The 19,849-nt window shown below is 41.9% G+C and overlaps 1 protein-coding gene across 1 annotated transcript in view; it reads left to right on the forward strand.

Annotated features, from left to right (window-relative positions):
* Positions 1 to 19,849, forward strand: part of LOC124789812 (zinc finger protein 239-like) — a 106,833-nt gene that overhangs the window by 22,726 nt on the left and 64,258 nt on the right. The window lies entirely within an intron of this gene.

Raw genomic sequence — 19,849 nt, forward strand, 5'->3', positions numbered from 1 at the left:
AAAAGGCTAAGGAATGCTCAGCTGCACACATAAAAGCTTCTCATAAGCAAAAATGTCTTTATTTTATACAGTGTATTCCATCCTCCCAAAAATAAATTAAATCAACACAATATTTATTTATGAATCTATTTGGTACATCCCTTCACAAACCATGAATCTTGCTGAGGTGGGGGGCATGCACGCCTCAAAGATACAAGGAACTGTGGATGCAACCACCTTGGAGGGTTATCGTTGAAGAAGCTAGACCAATTACTGAAAAGAGGCAACAAACCTTTTCAGTACTTTTATGGACAACAGTCTGGGTAATAAACTGATCTGGCTATGTAACATTAGCTAAAATTCCTTGCTAAGTGCAAGGGTAAACTACAGCTGTTCAATTTCCTGTGGACATGCAGCTCTGCTATATGCCTGAATGATTTTTGTGCCCTCATAAGTAAAATATTCTAGAGGTAAAATAGTCCCCCATCTGGCTCTCTGGGCAGGCCTACTCAGGAGGATGTTACAAGGAAAAACAAAATTGGTGTTCTGCGTGCCAAACTGTGGAATGTTATAACCCTTATAGGTGGATAGATTAGAGAGTTTATAAAGGAACATGGATAGGCTAAAGTTAAATATAATGGGAATAAATGAAGTGCGGGGACAGGAAGAAAAGTATTTTTTGTTCTGTGAGTACTAGGTTAACAACACAAAATCAGAAAAGGGTAATGAAAGAGTAGGTTTAATAATGAATAAGAAAATAGGAATTGTGAAAAACTGGTATGAACAGCCTAGTGAACACATTACAGTAGCCAACTTCCGTACAAAACCAACACCCACTACAGTAGTACATGTTTATTCCTTCACAGACCTCCCCTGTGGGTCCGGGGGTTAGAACAGGCCCGAGGTATGCCTGCCTATTGCATGAGATGACAAAAAGAAGTCTCACATGTTTCGGCCTTTATGTGATGATCCCCTGTGGTGGTTTGACCTCCATTTTTCAAAATTTTCCTGAAGAGTGAGCCAATTGGGAAACGGCGCCTTACATGGTGCATCGTGTCCATCGTGCCTTGAGATTTTTAGCCCACTTTCTCGCCGGCGGACTGCAGTCCAGCTCATTCTCCATCTCTTGGGTGAGGACGCCTTCCTGGGTGCGTTTTCTACCAAGCACTATGCAGTGTCGCTTTTTGTGCCGACGATGACCGTGGACTTCTTTGCACCTGATATCCAGCACGGTAGCCAGTCCATTGTGGTGAGGCCGCCATGTACCCTGTTGGTTGTAGCCCCCTGATAACACAGGGATTGTTCTGCTGATGCCTGCGCCGTTAACTCCCCACCCATGCCAGGGTGCCTGTCACCCTGGGGCATCGGGACTCCCAGCAGTGGCCATCCTGCCAGGTGGCCTTTTGTGCAGCTCGGTGGCGCCCATGGGGGGACCCCTGGTCGGAGTGGGGGGCATCAGGGCAGATGACGCGCAATGAAGCATACCACGTCATCACTTGCTGGTGATTAAACACCAGCAGTCTCTAAGTGTTCCAAGTCTCAGTACAATGCAACAAAGTACTGATGGGGACTCATTTGTTTCGATGAAGCCACAGTTTTTTTTTTTTTTTTTTTTTTTTTTTTTTTTTTTTTTAGAGGAAAAGTTTGGGGAAGTGGAAGGCTTTTCCAAAATGCTATCTGGGTCAGTATTGATAAAAACAGCATCCTCTGCCCAGTCACGTACTTGCAACAAGTTGGGGAATGTTTCTGTTACCATCATGCCACATAAGAGCATAAATATGGTCCACGGTATTATCTTCCACAGGGACCTTTTTGTGCAGTCTGATGATGAGCTGCACGCCAGTTAAGAGCGACGAGGTATTCATTTTGTGCGGCGCATCCATTGGGGTCCGAGGGATAATGAGGTTGCCACTGGTGACTCTATCTTGGCCTTCAAGGGTGACACCTTACCTGAGAAGGTCAAGGTGATGGTCTACCGCTGTGATGTCAAGCCATATATCCCTCCCCCAATGCGGCACTTCAAGTGCTGGAAGTTTGGCCGTATGTCTTCCCGCTGTAATTTTTAACGAAATCGTCGAAATGAATGGAATTGATTTGAAATTTCGTTAAAGAAGAATAATAAATTTTATCTTTTGCTTTTAAGTTAATTTTCTTTCGTGCGAACTTTGTTGTAGAACCACTCTCTTATTTTCGTGTGGTAATAAAAATTTTTACTTTCTTAAGAATTACGTACATTTAAAGAAAAAATAATATTTACGTGAACTCATATGAACTGGTTAAGAATATTAGGTTGAGAATTGAGTCCTTTAAATCTTTCGGCCTTGGCATACACTTTCCAGATGCAGTGGGTTTTTTGTTAAATATTTTTACTGAATTTTATCCCGGCACTAGCCATAGAACACAAGATTACCTCTATTAGCAGAAAATGTTTTAATTATTGCCAAGCCGACATTTATCACTGATCAAACCTACTTCACTATGCATTTGAGTTATTTTAAAGAACCAAACTGTTTAAATTTCAATGTTAACTAACATTAACTATCCGCCTACGAATGCACAAACGTATAATTAATTCAAATTTTATCAGCCACAGGATAACTGAAAAAGAAGAACAATTTCTTAATTCACTATTGATTTTTATGCATCTGTTCCCGATTTACGGCTTTGATAATTTTTTAAATGTGCCGCCTCTGCTATTGTTGGTCGCGGCACAGCCCAGCAACACCGCTAAAAAAATGCTGAAAAATTCTTAAAGAAATTTTATAGATGACGTGGGCAAGCTAATTTACATAAATAATTCACACTTTTGATAAACTGTAATATATTTAGATCAAACAACAATACGACTCACATTAATTCGTAACACATCGTCTAATGGCGGCTAAGTCCAGACAGAGACAAAAGAAGTCTACACATTCGTAAAAAACTCTTTCACAGTGTCCTACCGCAATGACTTCTGAACAGAGAAGACCAAAGAATACATAATGCATTGTGCTTAAATAGTATTGCTGACTATTAACATTTCTTTGCAAATTGACGATATTATTCTCTTCTGACAACATTTTATATCTCTGCTATCGCAAATACTGACACATTTTACAATCACATAATAAATACAGAAAAATTCCTATCCTAAATACAGAGAAATATTACAACAAAAAATAGGATAGGTAAGACAGAAAGATGTCAAGTTCTACGAGAGGTCAGGATTGAAACAAATCTTCAGTTTAGGAAAGAAATTAAACAGCACAATTCTAGCACATTGGATCACCTATCACAGCTATCAATTATAAATTTTCACCAATCACCAGAAATTTTATCTCCACCAAGTAGTATCTCAGTCCTAGGTAATTGCATTGATGAATTAAAGTCACTCAACCCAGTTGACATAATCTGCCTCTCTGAACACCATGTGACCACTGGTATAGGAACTAGGCCTAAGCACAATGAGAAACTCAGACAGGAGAGTACTGCAAATGTTAGAATAAGGAAAGGTTCTCATAAAAGAATAATTAAAAATAATGTAAGTATATTTCATCAAAATATTGGGAGTTTAAAGAATAAAGTAGATGAGCTTCTGGTTTGTTTAGAAGATTTAGAAGCTGAGAATGAAATAGATATACTATGCCTGTCTGAGCATCACATTGTTACTGATATGGATAAGGTAAATGTAAGTGGTTATAAGCTCTCTGCACATGTAATGAGAGAAAATATGGAGAAAGGAGGAGTTGCCATATATGTCAAAAGTTATCATTGTGCAAAAAGTATAGAAACAAAAAAGTTTTGTGTAGAGAAACATACAGAAGCATGTGCCTGTGAGCTTAAATTAAATAAAGGCACATTTATAATTGTAACTGTATATAGGTCCCCCATCAGGAAAGTTTCATCTATTTCTGAAAAATTTGGACTCCTTGTTGTGCTATCTGTGAGACAGGGGGAAGCAAATTATTATTTGTGGGGACTTCAATGTAGATTCTCTGAAAGAGGGTAATAGGAAAAATGACCTTGAAGTATTACTCGGTTCTTTCAATTTGACACCCGTTATTGATTTTCCTACTCGGGTGGTAAAGGATAGCAGCTCACTGATAGATAACTTCTTTATAGACCAAGATAAGTTTAACCAGATAAATGCTCAGCCTGTTGAGAATGGTCTTTCTGATCATGGTGCACAGCTAGTTACAATGTATGACATAGCTCCATTCAGCAATACTAAACAGTCCTCCAAAGTAGTACGTTCAGTCAACGATTTAACAACTGCAAATTTCAGGGAAAGCCTACAGCAGTTAGACTGGGATGAGGTGTACCGTGAACCTGATGCCAATTTAAAATATAATTTATTTCATGACATTTTTGTAAATGCATTTGAAAACTGCTTCCCCAGGAAAATAGTTAAATATACTCATAAGAAACCTTGTAACAAACCATGGCTTACTAAGGGTATAAAAATATCTTGTAACCGGAAAAGGGAAATGTATCTGACAGCAAGAAAGAGTAGTGACCCAGAAACTATCAAAAATTATAAAAACTACTGTGTTATATTAAGAAAAGTTATTAAAAAATCCAGAAGTATGTGTATCATGTCTGAAATCAGCAACTCTGATAATAAAATTAAAACAATTTGGAATATTATTAAGAGAGAAACACGTCAACCAAGAGCAGAGGAAGACAGTATTACCATCAAATTGAATGAAAACTTTACGAACAAAAAGTCAGAAGTTGAAAATATTTTTAATAATCATTTTCTAAATGTTGTGGATATAGTAGGATCCAGGTGTTCATTAGAAGATGCTAGGCTGTTAATGGAAGAGGCCATACCTATGCAGTTTGATACAATTGAAATCTCACCCACTTCTCCCTCTGAAATTAGGATAGTAATAAACTTGCTTAAAAGCAAAAACTCACATGGAATTGATGGCATTTCCAGCAAAATACTAAAAGCTTGTTCTCAACAGATAAGTAAGATTCTCAGCCACCTGTGTAATAGCTCTCTGGAACAGGGCATTTTCCCTGATAGACTGAAATATGCTATTGTTATACCTTTGCATAAAAAGGGGGATAGATCTGATGTCATCAATTACCGTCCAATCTCCCTTCTAACAGCTTTATCCAAAATTGTTGAGAAAGTAATGTATTCAAGAGTAGCTTCACATATCTGTAAAAATGAAGTACTAACAAAATGTCAGTTTGGTTTCCAGAAAGGTTTTTCAACAGAAAATGCCATATATGCTTTCACCAGTCAAATTTTGAATGATCTGAATAACCAAACACCACCCATTGGGATTTTTTGTGATCTCTCAAAGGCTTTTGATTGTGTAAATCATGAAATTCTGCTAGACAAGCTCAAAGTATTGTGGCATAAGTGGGACAGTGCACAAATGGTTTAATTCGTACCTAACTGGAAGAGTGCAGAAAGTTGAAATAAGTAGTTCTCGTAACATGCAAAGATCAGCACATTCCTCAAACTGGGAACTATCAAGAATGGGGTTCCACAAGGGTCAGTCTTGGGTCCTTTGTTGTTCTTATTATATATTAATGACTTGCCATTCTATATTCATGAAGAGGCAAAGTTAGTTCTCTTTGCTGATGATACAAGTATAGTAATCACACCTGAGAAACAAGAATTAACTGATGAAATTGTCAATACTGTCTTTCAGAAAATTACTAAGTGGTTCCTTGTAAACGGACTCTCACTGAATTTTGATAAGACACAGTACATACAGTTCTGTACAGTGAATGGTATGACGCCATTAATAAATATAGACCTTAATCAGAAGCATATAGCTAAGGTAGAATATTCCAAATTTTTAGGTATGTCCATTGATGAGAGATTAAATTGGAAGAAACACATTGATGATCTGCTGAAACGTTTGAGTTCAGCTACTTATGCAATAAGGGTCATTGCAAATTTTGGTGATAAACATCTTAGTAAATTAGCTTACTACGCCTATTTTTCACTCATTGCTTTCATATGGCATCATATTTTGGGGTAATTCATCACTGAGGAATAAAGTATTTATTGCACAAAAGCGTGTAATCAGAATAATAGCTGGAGTCCACCCAAGATCATCCTGCAGACATTTATTTAAGGATCTAGGGATATTCACAGTAGCTTCTCAGTATATATACTCTCTTATGAAATTTGTTATTAACAACCAAACCCAATTCAAAAGTAATAGCAGTGTGCATAACTACAATACTAGGAGAAAGGACGATCTTCACTATTCAAGATTAAATCTAACTTTGGCACAGAAAGGGGTGAATTATACTGGCACTAAAGTCTTTGGTCACTTACCAAATAGTATCAAAAGTCTGACAGATAACCAACAAGTATTTAAGAAGAAATTAAAAGAATTTCTGAATGACAACTCCTTCTACTCCATAGAGGAATTTTTAGATATAAATTAAGAAAAAAAAAGAAAAAACAAAACAAAACAAAAATATTAAAAAAATAAAAATAAAAAATAAAAAAAAACAAAAAACAAAAAAATAAAGTTGTTATTTAACTTAAGTATGTTGTTAAATTAACCTAATTATGTCATGTATTGGAAAATTCGACTCGTTCCACATCATTACGAAATATCGTATTCATGATCCATGGAACTATTATTAATCTAATCTAATAGGGAGAATAACAAATGTCTTTAACACCACATTCAGTAATATTTTTGTTCAATAATTACGATATATACAACTTGCCCAGAGCGGCGTATATGGTACAAATAAACTCTTGTTCTTTAATAACGTGAGTTTGCCAGGGAACGTTACATTGCCCCCTGGCAGCATTTGGCAAAGAGTTTTTACACTTTGACACAATGGTGCCAGTAACATTCTTTACACTTGTATATTTTACGGAATGGCTCTTTTATTTAGTCCCAGGGTTATATAAGTTCATGGCTCCCCCATTTGGGCGTAGGCAAACAGGAAACTTGGGCAAAACTGTGCCGGAGCCCAGCCATCCCAGTTGGTTCATGGTCAATATTGTCTCTTTAGCAGTTATTCATTTGAATTAAATTAGCAGTTCGTCACAAACGGTTACACAATTACACAATATCACAGTCACATACAGTTCAAAGGAAGTTTTTGTGTGTGACACTATTATTCTTGTGATACACTACAAGGTCACTTGTCCTAGGATATATCACTTACGGACATACATAGTAAATGTTCAATGTTTATCGAAATGAAGTCATTGACATGTTATTCAGTTTATGTGAACATAAAAAAAATCAGTAATGCTGTATTTGGTGAGCGGTGCGGAGTGATTGTTGAGCGGCGCTCGGCGCGGCGCGCTGACTCCGTGTAGGTCACCGCCCCCGGCGTTGACAGCTACGGCGCGGAGGGGGCGTGGCTGTCTGTCTGGTCTGCTACGGGCTGCTGCGGCTGCTGCATAGCTGATGTAGCCGGATGCGCGTTGGATATCCGTTCGCCCGTGCGACGTCTTCTTGCAGTGCTCCAGGAAACATGCAACAAGTTCAGAAACAGTGTACTATCCTTATAGGCATTTTTCCTGCTGTGGGAAAGAACGCACACAGTTAGTGGCAGTTATTACTCAGTAGGCCTTCACTAGTCTGGTTTGCACAATGTTTCGTTGTCACAGTAACACGTTTTATGGGCATACAATATTTTTCACCATGTCATGACTTGTCATTAGTCACACGCAAGTTTTCACCTTAGGACAAAATGTATCTTCGTAGTCAATGCGCTTTCCTAGCGTCCCTTGACACACAAAGAGTTAAAGTTTGACACTAATTTGATCCACCGTCCGTTATCGGCTCACTGTTCGTGTCGTGCTAGTTCCTTGTCCATTTGCACACACGGCGATGATACAGTTTTTTATCACTTATACACAACTACTCCGTGACGTATTGCTGCAGGTTTAACAGTCACTGTCTGTCTCTGCCGCACAATACTGCACTTTTGTTAAAGTTCCTTTATTTTTATTTACAATGTCCGCTGTACAATTTTTTTTTTTTTTTTTTTTGTAACAGCACATTCGTAACTCTTTACCAAGGTGTGATATTTGCGTACATGGTAACAAAATATTAAAATTTGGTATTAGTTTGCCCAAAAGTCATCTATATTCGTGTTCGAGTAGATTTTATTTGTGCATTCCAGCCGGATTCAGGCATATTGTTCAATAACTCCTTTGAACTCATGTCACACTTTACTATCAACGTCCTACGTAACTACAGTGTAGTCTCTGTTGGCAAAAATTGACTTGGACTGTATCTGGCTAGCTCTTTTTTACTGTTTGAATCTGCACATGCTTCAATTGAAGCTTCTTTGTGCGTAACTTTGCATTACATAAATTTGCAACAAGTTTGCCTCCCGTGGTGCCCTCGGGTCACTACTGGGTGCATTATTTTCTCTAATAACATTGGTGAGATAATAAAGTTCTCAGGGCCTCATATTATTGATATTATTCTGGGTTCGAATCTGTCAATCTGACAACTACACATATATACATACATACACATAATAGAAAAGATTGTGCCAAGAAATATTTCAAATTTGGGCACATAGAAAATTATGTAGTACACTAACTAATCATTACTAAAATGTTCTTTTTGATTGAACTCTGTCACAGCTTAACACTACAAATAATTGCACTAATCAGATTATCTGTGCAAACATTTAGAGCATGTTCTAGATAACACAAATTAAACGAGTACATAACACAAATATCCATACACATGAGAAAGTCAATCATATTCTTATAACTAAACACTTCTACACTAGTACATTATCTCTAAAGATCACACATCATTAGTGTTCATTATTTACAAAAGAATGGTGTCCACATAGGACTATTAGTCTTTTACTGTAGGAATGCTTTTACATCCTTACGCGGATACAGTCCCCGTACTCTCCCTGAGTGGGGATCTGCTAAGAGATAGCTACACTCATGTGGCACACTTACTACTCTAAAAGGTCCATTGTACACCAATTGCCACTTGCTATTCTGTTTCAAGGATGCCGAGGACTTAGGATGATTGTGTAAGAGTACCAAGTCCCCAACACTAAATTTTTGGTTATTCGTCACATGTCGATTATATTTTTCTTTCCTTTTCTGAGCGCACCTGGTAAGGTTGCACCCTGCTTTTCTTACCTTCTCTTCCTTAGGCTCAGGAATGACTGGGACCTTAGGCAAAGGTGCCAGCCACTCATTCAAAACTCTATTATTATTCATTATAATCTCGTTTGGTGGATACCCCGTAGAAGCATGCGGGGTTGCGTTGTGAACTTCTACAAACTTAGGTATCAGATCTGGCCATCTTGTGTGTTTATATGCAATGTATAACCTGAAAAATTTATTTAACTCTCCAAATGTTCTCTCTACTAAACTTGCTTGTGGGTGAAAACGGGAAATTAGTATATGCTTTATATCTTGTTCATGTAAATAGTTTTTCCAGGTATGGCCTGTAAAATAGGAAGCATTATCTGATATTATCGCTTGAGGCTTACCCACTTGTGTAAAATATTCCTTCCCTAACCATTTAACTATTCCACGAGCAGTGGCTGATTTAAGGCAGTATATTTTTAAATATTTAGAGAAAAGGTCATACACCGCTAAAATGTACTTCAATCCACCCCTGGCTCGTGGGTAGGGTCCTGCTATGTCTATAGATACTAACTGAAGTGGTCGATGAGGCACTATAGGATGCAGTTCAAACCTTGTGGACTTATTTTGAAACTTAGCTTTTTGGCACAGAGGACAAGTCCTGATAATGGTGCGAGTCTGCTGGCTTATCCCCTTAAAATAACAGAATTTGGACAAAATCCTTATTGTCTTGCCTATCCCAGCGTGACCCCATGCTAAATGCGTGTGCCACACTACAGCTGGGATAGCCTGTTGTGGTATACACACGACTCCATGGTCATTTGACACACCTGTTTTATAATACAGAATATTATCTACTATTTTGAAATTCTGAACACTTTTAAGATTGGTTCGTTCTTTAATTTTACTAATGATATCTCGCCAGATCGGATCAGTTTCCTGCAATATAGACATATTTTTACACATATGTAAAAAGTCCCTCCTATGTACCTTATCTTGTACTAATAGTATTCGATGTTCCTCCGATTGTTCCAAAATATTTGACATTGAGGATTGCCCTAGTGGAAGCCTCGACAAGGCGTCTGCTACAACATTATCTTGTCCTTTTAGGTACATGATTTTGATTTTATATTCCTGTAATGCTAACCTCCATCTTAGCAAGCGGGTATGGTATAATTTGCAAGTCATTAAATAGCTCAGAGCCTGCTGGTCACTGAATACTTTGACTTCTTTACCATAGATGTAATAGTTAAATTTCTTTACCGCCCAAACCACTGCAAGAGCCTCTAATTCGGTAGCGGAATATGCTCTCTCGCAGCTGTTTAGTGTGCGGCTGGCAAATCCGATTACATTGATTGTTGTGGGGTCGTTGCTCCTGTCCCACTGAAATAAACACGCGCCCAGACCGTATGAACACGAATCTGTCGCTATACAAAAATCTTTTGTCATGTCTGGGTGTCGCAGTATGTTTGCGTTCACCAAGGCATTTTTGATAGCGTCAAATGCGCGTTGACATTCTTCTGTCCACACCCAGTGCGCATTTTTACGCAACAGGCTCAATAAAGATTCGTTATTCATTAATTGGTTGGGAACAAACTGTCTAAAAAAAGATGCTAGACCTATAAATGCTTTGAGCTGTTTCTTAGTTCTCGGACTAGGAAACCCACGAATTACATCAAGTTTTTTGCTGTCAGGCTTGATGCCTTGTGGTGTTATTATGTGACCTAGAAATTTAATCTGATTACGTCCAAATTTGGATTTATCAAGATTCGCTGTTACTCCCGCTTGCTTAAACCTTTCTAAGACTTTACTCAGTAGTTCTACGTGCTCCTCCCAGGTGGCAGTGGCAATCACTAGATCGTCTACATACACTGTTACCCTTTGCAGCAAATCCGGACCTAAAACCGCGTCGAGGGCTGTTATGAAAACTCCTGCACTTACATTTAAGCCGAAAGGTAGTACCCTAAATTGGTAGCTCCTTCCCCCAAATATAAATGCAGTATATTTCCTCGACTCGGGTGTGAGCAGGATTTGCCAGAATGAACTTCTCATATCAATAGATGTCAAATATTGCACTCCATGAAATTTTTGAATTTGCTCATCAAGATTTTCCGGATGAGTCCTAACGGGTACAATAATTTCATTTATGTCTCTCGCATCTAGTACTAACCGTACCTGTCCGTCTGCTTTTGCTACCGCCACCAAAGGACTACTATAAGGGGACAAAGACGGTTCTATTATTCCCCACTCAATCAGTTTTCTTATTTCTTTAGCTACTATTTCCTTCTTGGACCAAGGAATGGAGTATGAGGCTCGACAGTAAGTTTTGTGAGGCTTCACCTCGATATTGTACTGATATCCCTTAACAATTCCTGGTTGTTCTGAAAATACGTCTGCATAATTAGATAATAACTGTACCAAATCCTGCTGTTGCATAGAGTTCAAATTTTCGGACTGTGATACTTTGTTCACAAGTGCGTCCACATTTGCTTTTAATTGATCACCTTGTACGTCAGGATAATAGAGATTCTGTCCTAGACAATGATTGTCTAAATGTAGTATCGACTGATTCCTACACTTCATGTTAATAGCATTACAATTAGGTACAGGTACCTCTTCAGATCTGAGCATGGACAATTCTATTCTCCTACCAGCATTCATCAAACTTAATTTTCCCCGAGAAAGGTCGATTATTGCGTCCCTTTCTCCTAAAAAATCTACCCCCAAAATGCAGGCTACCTTTAAACCCTTTACTACCAGGAATGAGCACGCTATGGCTTCATCCCCTAAATACATCTCTACCCGCACTTGGAGTTTAATTATTTGTCGCTGTGCACTTATGGCTCCAGTGACTTTACAATTATTCACGGGAAAAGTCAGCATACGCCTTTCCTTCCCCAGTACTTTGAATAAGTCCATACTCATAACACTAACAGTAGCACCTGTATCTACGACCGCTTGCACATCAATATTGTTAATTTTGATCTCTATTATCGCTTGTACTTTGTCTTTGTGCTCCTTTATGCATGTGGATGGTTCAGTTATTAATTCATCTCCCATCTGTACCCCGTCATTATACCTAAGGATACAGATTTTGTTTGGTGTTTTGTTCTGTGTCGGGCTGCTCTCACTCCAAACCTCAGCCGACGATGGAGAGCGTATCTCGGCTGCATCTAGTTTGTTGAATTATTGCTAGTGGATGGGCGTGGCTGCTCTGTGTCACTGACCTCCACTATGTGCACGTTGTGTTGCGTCGGCCGCCACGGTTGCGCAATTGGCGCATTTTGTGGTGGCGGTCGGTTATTGTCATATCTATCACTGTTTTGCCAGTCCGGACTGGGCCTCTGGTTCTGCGGCCAAGTTCGGTTTGCATCATTATAAGTATTAGTGTTGCTCGGCCCCCTGGCATTTTTCCATCTACTATTGCTTGGTGGGCCTGTTTCATACCGGTCATCGAACCTCCTTTTCCGGTCATTATTCACCGGCGGACTATTGCCGTTCCGGCCTCTACCTCTATTTCCGTTTTGTGCATACTCTTGTCTCCTATTATTACCTCCGTCGTTTCCATTACTTGGTGGAGGCGTGTTATTTCTACCACTTCTATAACCATTTCCGTTACTTCTAGCCTGTTCAGAGGCTGCCTTAACGTCCTCCTGAATCAGGTCAATTGAGTCCAGAACAGACAAGAAATGTTCCATATCATTTTCGGGCACGTGTATAAGTTTTTCCTTTACATGTATCGGCAAGTGTTATTTCAAAAGTCTGATCAAATCCCGGGATGAAATCTGTTCGTCCCAGTAATGGGTCTTATTAATGTACTTCTCAAAATATTTTCGCAAATTGCCTAGTCGTGGAGAATACGGCTCTGGATTATATACCTCCTTCCGTAATCTCTCCTGGATACATGTTGACCAATATTTGGCCAAGAATGCTTTTTCAAATTGCTCATATGTATCGCAACTATCAGCTGCTTCGGTTGCCCATAATGCCGCATCTCCTTGTATGTAAGACATAACGAACTGTATTTTCTGGGTATGACTCCAAACGCTAGGCAAAATGTTTCTAAATCCCTTGATAAACACTACAGGGTGAACAGATTTCTTCTCCGTTGTAAAGATCTGAAACTGTCGGTTCCTAATCAAGCTTTCTTCAATCACTACTTTGGAATGACATTTATTTGTTTCGCTTACATTGGTTGCCTGTTCTGTCTCGCAGTCGCAATTTTTTACTGCAGTATTTATATGCCTATCATTGTTGGACCTGTCTGGCGTGACATACGCCCGTGCCTCGTCATGCCGCAAGCCAAGCTCCATCTCGGCAAGACGACGGTCCACACTCCGCTGCCACAGCGGAATGTCTTTGTGCACTATCTTTTTTAGATCCTGCACATCCGCACTTGAGCCCACATCTCTGGCCTCAATTGCAGCGTGCACTTTCTGATCTATTTCTTTTATGACTTCATTTTCTACTTTGTGCACTTGTTCGATCACTTTGTTCTCAATTACTTGAGTTGTGTCAATTTCTAGTTGTTCGACCCTATTAGTCAGGACACTGATTTCCTCTACGATATTGGCGTTAGCCACTTGAATACTGTCTACTCTTTCGCTTAATTCATGCACTGTTTTGGGTATGGTTTCATATTTTTGTTTCAAACTAACAAGCTCACTTTGCATAACTTCTAAAGTTTGCATCAACTGCAGGTCCCTCTCATGCAGGCGTCGGTCACGCTCTGCTTGTTTAGCATCACGTTCTTTATCGCGTTCTGCTTGCGTACATGCAAATTCAGCTACCAATCTCTGGTCACGCTCTGCTTGCATATGTACAAATTCAGCTTGGAAATTGAGCATGCGCTCGAACATAACTCTTAATGATTGCACTTCTGACATCACACCACTCTCTGGTCCGTGTCCAGTGCTTGCGGATGGCACAGTATTTCCGCTATCAACTGAATCACTGGGTGGCAGTGGCAACATTTCTTGTCCTTCTGCCCCCAGATTCTCACATTGTACTTCCTGAACTACGTCACTAACATTACTTTGTGTCCCACTTTCCAACTCGGTATCACTACTTACTGACTGTTGCTCATTATCCATGTTGATATCTTTCTGACTACGCAATCTAACCATAGTAAACAAAAGAAATAAAATCTGAACTAAATATCCTAACACTCAGGTTTCACTGACATAATCACACAAGAAATGGACATTAACTAATACACACTTACTATATACTACAATGACTAACTACCTAAATGTCCTGTTATTTTAAAACAAAGTACTAACAACAAGCACACCACTAATGATCCGAGAACACTGCACTGAGGCTACTTTACTACCCACAGGACAACTACACTGTAGCTTTACCTTTTGGTGATCTATCTTGGGTGCAGCTGCCCCCTGATATTGTGGTAGGTAATTAATTTTTCGAAACATTGAGCTCTCTTCTTCAGCTTGCCTCTGGGTACATAGTGTTCTCATGCAAAAAATCATACACAGGTATTACCACACAATATTGGTTATGCAATACATACAATACATAGAAAAATTATTAAATGTTCTGCAACAAAGTTCGACTATATTAATTCCCTAGTTATCTCACGGGTATTTAGTGGCCACGTTATAACTTCCAGTGTCACATGTCACAATTGTGGACGTCCATCACATCCCAATAATCCATGTGCCCCGCCTCCTACCTGTGTCAGTTGCGGAGAGCATCATTCACATTGCTCGCCACACTGCAGGATTTTACAGAAAGATAGGAAAATCGTGGAATACAAGAACCGGGACTGCCTGACCTACACTGAGGCTAAGAGAAAATATGAGCGCCTACATCCTGTGGCTATGACCTCCTCATATGCCACTGCTACGAGAACAGTTGTAGCCCCATCAGTTCCGCGAATTCCAATCAGCTCTCAGAGCCAGAAGGCTGCACCTGCCCCCTTGATGGTGGGGGGCACTTTCCCCCCTGTTGCTGCCACTCCCCACTTCTCAGCCGGAGAAGCCTAAGTCTTCTTCAGCTCCTCTTGCAAAGAAGGGGTCACACCCTTCCAGGTTTCTGCTAATGGGAGAGATGACACCCGCCAGTGGCTGAAGTGCCCAAAAGCAGCTGGTTGTAGGGCTTCACATTTATCAGTCCCGGAGACTGAATTAGTGAAGTCCTCCCAGCCAGAGAAACCCAAGGAGCAGCGAGAAAAGTCCAAAAAGAAGGTCCTGAAATTGTGGTGGCACCTACACCACCGCTACCTATAAGCTCTGCGTCTGGGGATAAGTTGGAGATTCTGGCGTCTGCTGAGGACATAGATCTTGCCGGACCCTCAGACTCGATGGATATAGACTGCTCAGGCAATAAGGCAGTGGCAGCAGGTGACCCAGAGGTGTAAACTGCCTCATTGAATGTTCCATACCTTCCCAGTCTCATGATGACTTCATCCTCCAGTGGAATTGTGGCAGTTTTTTCCACCGCCTGGCTGAGCTGCGGCAACTGTTCAGCTTTACACCTGCTTTCTGCATTGCTCCCCAGGAAAACTGGTTCCTGGGAATGCGGACCCCTGCCCTCTGTGGCTATAATGGATATTACAGGAACCGCAGCGACTATAATCTAGTGTCAGGTGGAGTTTGCATTTATGTTGTGAACTCAGTCTGAAGTGACACTGTGCCCCCTCAAACCCCTCTTGAAGCTGTGGCTGTCAGAATAAGGACAACGCAGGAAATAACTGTCTGCAATGTACATCTTCCTCCAGATGGTGCAGTATCCCTTAATGTATTAGCTGCACTGATTGACCAACTCCCTAAACCTTTCCTACTATTGGGAGATTTTAAGGCCCATAACCTCTTGTGGGGTGGCACCGTGCTTACTGGCCGAGGTAGAGATGTTGAAACTTTACTGTCTCAGTTCGACCTCTGCGTCTTAAATACTGGGGCCGCCGCCACATTTTTGTGTGGCTTGTGGTAGGTACTCGGCCATTGATTTATCCATTTGCAGCCCAGAACTTCTCCCATCTATCCACTGGAGAGCACATGATGACATGTGTGGTAGTGACCACTTCCCCATCTTCCTGTCACTGCCCTGGTGTCAGACCCATGGACACCTGTTCAGATGGGCTTTAAACAAGGCAGACTGGGAAACATTATCCTCTGTGGTCACCATTGACAAGGTAACATTGATGTGATGGTTGAGCACGGGACTACAACAATCGTTACTGCTGCAGAAAACGCGATCCCTCGCTCTTTAGGGTGCCCCCGGTGAAAGGCAGTCCCTTGGTGGTCGCTGGAAGTCGTTGAGGCAATTAAGGAGCATCGACGAGCCCTACAGCAGCATAAGCAGCACCCTTTACTGGAGCACCTCATAAACCTTCAAGTGGCTCTGTGCCAGTGTTCACCAGCTTATCAAAAGACAGTAGCAGGAGTGTTGGGAGAGATACGTCTCGACCGTTGGATGCCATACATCAACAGCCCAAGTCTGGATGAAGATCAGACATCTTTCTTGGGTACCAGACCCCAACTGGTATCCCCGCCATTAACATCAATGGCGTGTTATCTGCTGACGCAAACACGATTACTGAGCACTATGCTCGAGGCTCTGCATCGGAGAACTACCCCCCCCCCCCCCTTCCTCCCCCAGCCTTTTGCATCTTCAAACGGCAGATGGAAAGGAAAGTCCTCTTGTTCGCTACACGCCACAGTGAACCCTATAACACCCCATTTACATAGTGGGGGCTCCTCAGTGCCCTTGCACATTGCCCTGACACAGCTCCTGGGCCAGATCTGATCCACGGTCAGATGATTAAACATCTCTCATCTGACTACAAGTGAGCTATCCTCCTCATCTTCAACCACATGTGGTGGTGTCTTTCCGTCACAATGGCGGGAGAGCACCATCTTTCCGGTGCTCAAACCCGGTAAAAACCCGCTTAATGTGGATAACTAATGGCCCATCAGCCTCATCAATGTTCTTTGTAGGCTGCTGGAACGTATGGTGTGTCAGCCGTTGGGTTGGGTCCTGGAGTCACATGGTATGCTGGCTCCATGTCAGGGCGGCTTCCGCCAGGGTCGATCTACCACTGATAATCTTGTGCCCTGACCGAGCGAGGTGGTGCAGTGGTTTGCACGCTGGACTCGCGTTCGGGAGGACAATAGTTCAATCCCACGTCCGGCGATCCTGATTTAGAGTTTCTGTGATTTCCCTAAATCGCTTCAGGCAAATGCTAGGATGGTTCTTTTGACAGGGCACGGCTGACTTCCTTCTCCATCCTTCCCTAATCTGATGAGACTGATGACCTCGCTGTTTTCTCTCTTCCCCAATTCAGCTCAACTCAACTTTTGTGTCCCTTGAGTCTGCCACCCGAACATCCTTATCCAGATGCTAACACCTGGTTGCCGTCTTTTTTTTATTTAAGAAAAGCGTATGACACGACCTGGCGTCATCATATCCTTGCCACATTATACAAATGGGGTCTCCAAGGACCGCTCCCGATTTTTATCCACAGTTTCCTGTCACTTTGTACTTTCTGTGTGCAAGTTGGTGCCTCCCCTAGTTCCCCTCCATAGCCAAGAAAATGACGTCCCACAGGGCTCCGTATTGAGTGTATCTCAATTTTTAGTGGCCATTAATGGTCTAGCAGCAGCTGCAGGGCCGTCCGTCACACCTTCTCTCTATGCAGACGACTTGTGCATTTCACACTGCTCCTCCAGTACTAGTGTTGTTGAGCATCGCCTACAGAGAGCCGTCCACAAGGTGCAGTCATGGGCTCTAGCCTACAGTTTCCAGTTTTCGGCCGCAAAGTCGTGTGTTGTGCACATCTGCCGGCATCGTACCGTTCATCCGGAACCAGAACTTTACCTTAATGACGATTCACTCACTATAGTGGAGACCTATCGACTCTTAGAACTGGTTTCCGACACCCGATTGACTTGGCTTGTTCACCTCAGTCAGCTTAAGCAGAAGTGCTGACAGCACCTCAATACCCTCTGCTGCCTGAGCAACACCAACTGGGGTGCAGATCGCTCTACGCTGCTGCAGCTCTGCAGAGCCCTTGTTCAGTCCCACCTTGACCATGGGAGTGTGGCTTATGGTTTGGCGGCACCCTCAGTGTTGTGTTTACTTGACCCAACGCACCACTGTGACATTCACCTAGCAACAGGAGCTTTTAGGACGAGTCCGGTGACCAGTGTCCTTGCGGAGGCCGGAGTCCTTCCATTGCAGGTTAGGCATGCGCAGTTGTTCTCCAGTTACGTTGCACATGTTTGTAGTTCTCCTGTGCATCTGAATTACCGTCTCCTTTTCCCACCCACGGTGGTTCATCTTCATAATTGGTGGCCCAGGTCAGGGTTAACAATTGCAGTTTGTGTGCGATCCCTTCTCGCTGAACTAGAGTCCTTGCATTTACCACCTGTACTTGAGAGGTTCCTTCACAAACACCTCCATGGTGTACACCTAGACCGCGGCTTCGCCTGGACCTTTCACATGGCCCTAAGGACTCAGTTAACCCTGCGACTCTCTGCTGTCACTTCCTCTCGATTCTCGACATGTACTGGGGCCATGAAGTGGTTTACACCGATGGCTCGATGGCTCGATGGCTGATGGTCATGTTGGCTTTGCCCATGTTCATGGAAGACATGTAGAACAGCACTCCTTACCAGATGGCTGCAGTGTTTTCACTGCAGAGCTGACGGCCATATCTCATGGTCTTGAGCACATCTGCTCATGCCCAGGCGAGTCATTTTTCCTGTCTGCTGACTCCTTGAGCAGTCCACAGGCTATCAACCAGTGCTACCCTCACCATCCTTTGGTAGCAACTATCCAGGAGTCCATCTAAGCCCTCAGTCCAGTCGTTCAGTGGTGTTTGTCTGGACACCTGGTCACGTCGGAATCCCAGGCAACGACAGGTTGGCCAAACAGGCTACGCGGAAACTGCTTATGGAAATTGGCATCTCTGTAACTGACCTGCGTTCAGTATTAAGCTGCAAGGTTTTGTGGCTTTGGGAGACAGAATGGCGTAACCCCAGTACGCGCAACAAGCTGGGTGCCATTAAGGAAACTACGAATGTGTGAAAGACCTCTGTGAGCACCTCTCGTAGTTATGTCGTCTCTGTATTGGCCATACGTGGCTGACGCATGGTTACCTCCTCCGTCATGAGGACCCACCTCAGTGTCGCTGTGGCTCACGAATGACAGTCATCTCTCTCTTGCTGGAGTGCCCACTTTTAGCTGCTCTGCAGTGGACTTTTAACCTTCCCAGCACCCTACCTTCGATGTTGGGCGACAATGCCTCAACAGCAGCTTTAGTTTTAAGTTTTATTCATGAGGGTGAGTGTTATCATTTGCTCTCAGTTTTAGCACATGTTCTTTGTCCGTGTGTGTCCTCCACCCTAGTGCTTTCAGGGTGGAGATTTTAATGTGTTGCAGAGTGGCTGGCTTCTCCTTTTTTATTTTCATTGTCAGCCAGCCATGGTAACCTGCTTTCTTGTTTTAACCTCTTCTACGTGTTTTGTGCTTCTTTGTGGTTTTCTTCTCCCCTTTTGTCTGTTTAAGTGTTTGTTGCGCTTCAGTCATTGTTGTGGTTTTTCCTTTCACTCTGTTTTGTGTTGTAAGTCTCATTGACTTATTCTCACCCTTGTGACATTGTTTCCTTCGGAACAAGGGACCGATGACCTCGTAGTTTGGTCCCTTCCCCCCTCTTTTAAACCAAATTTCACAGATGACGAAGAGACCGAAAGAATTTGTGACGAGATAAAGCAGTACAATTTTGCTCTAAGCATAATTTAATCATTGCTAACAGTATAGTTTAAGAATCCTTATAGGAGGTTGTAC

The sequence above is a fragment of the Schistocerca piceifrons genome, chromosome 3 (genome assembly GCF_021461385.2).
Source record: "Schistocerca piceifrons isolate TAMUIC-IGC-003096 chromosome 3, iqSchPice1.1, whole genome shotgun sequence".
Taxonomy (NCBI): domain Eukaryota; kingdom Metazoa; phylum Arthropoda; class Insecta; order Orthoptera; family Acrididae; genus Schistocerca; species Schistocerca piceifrons.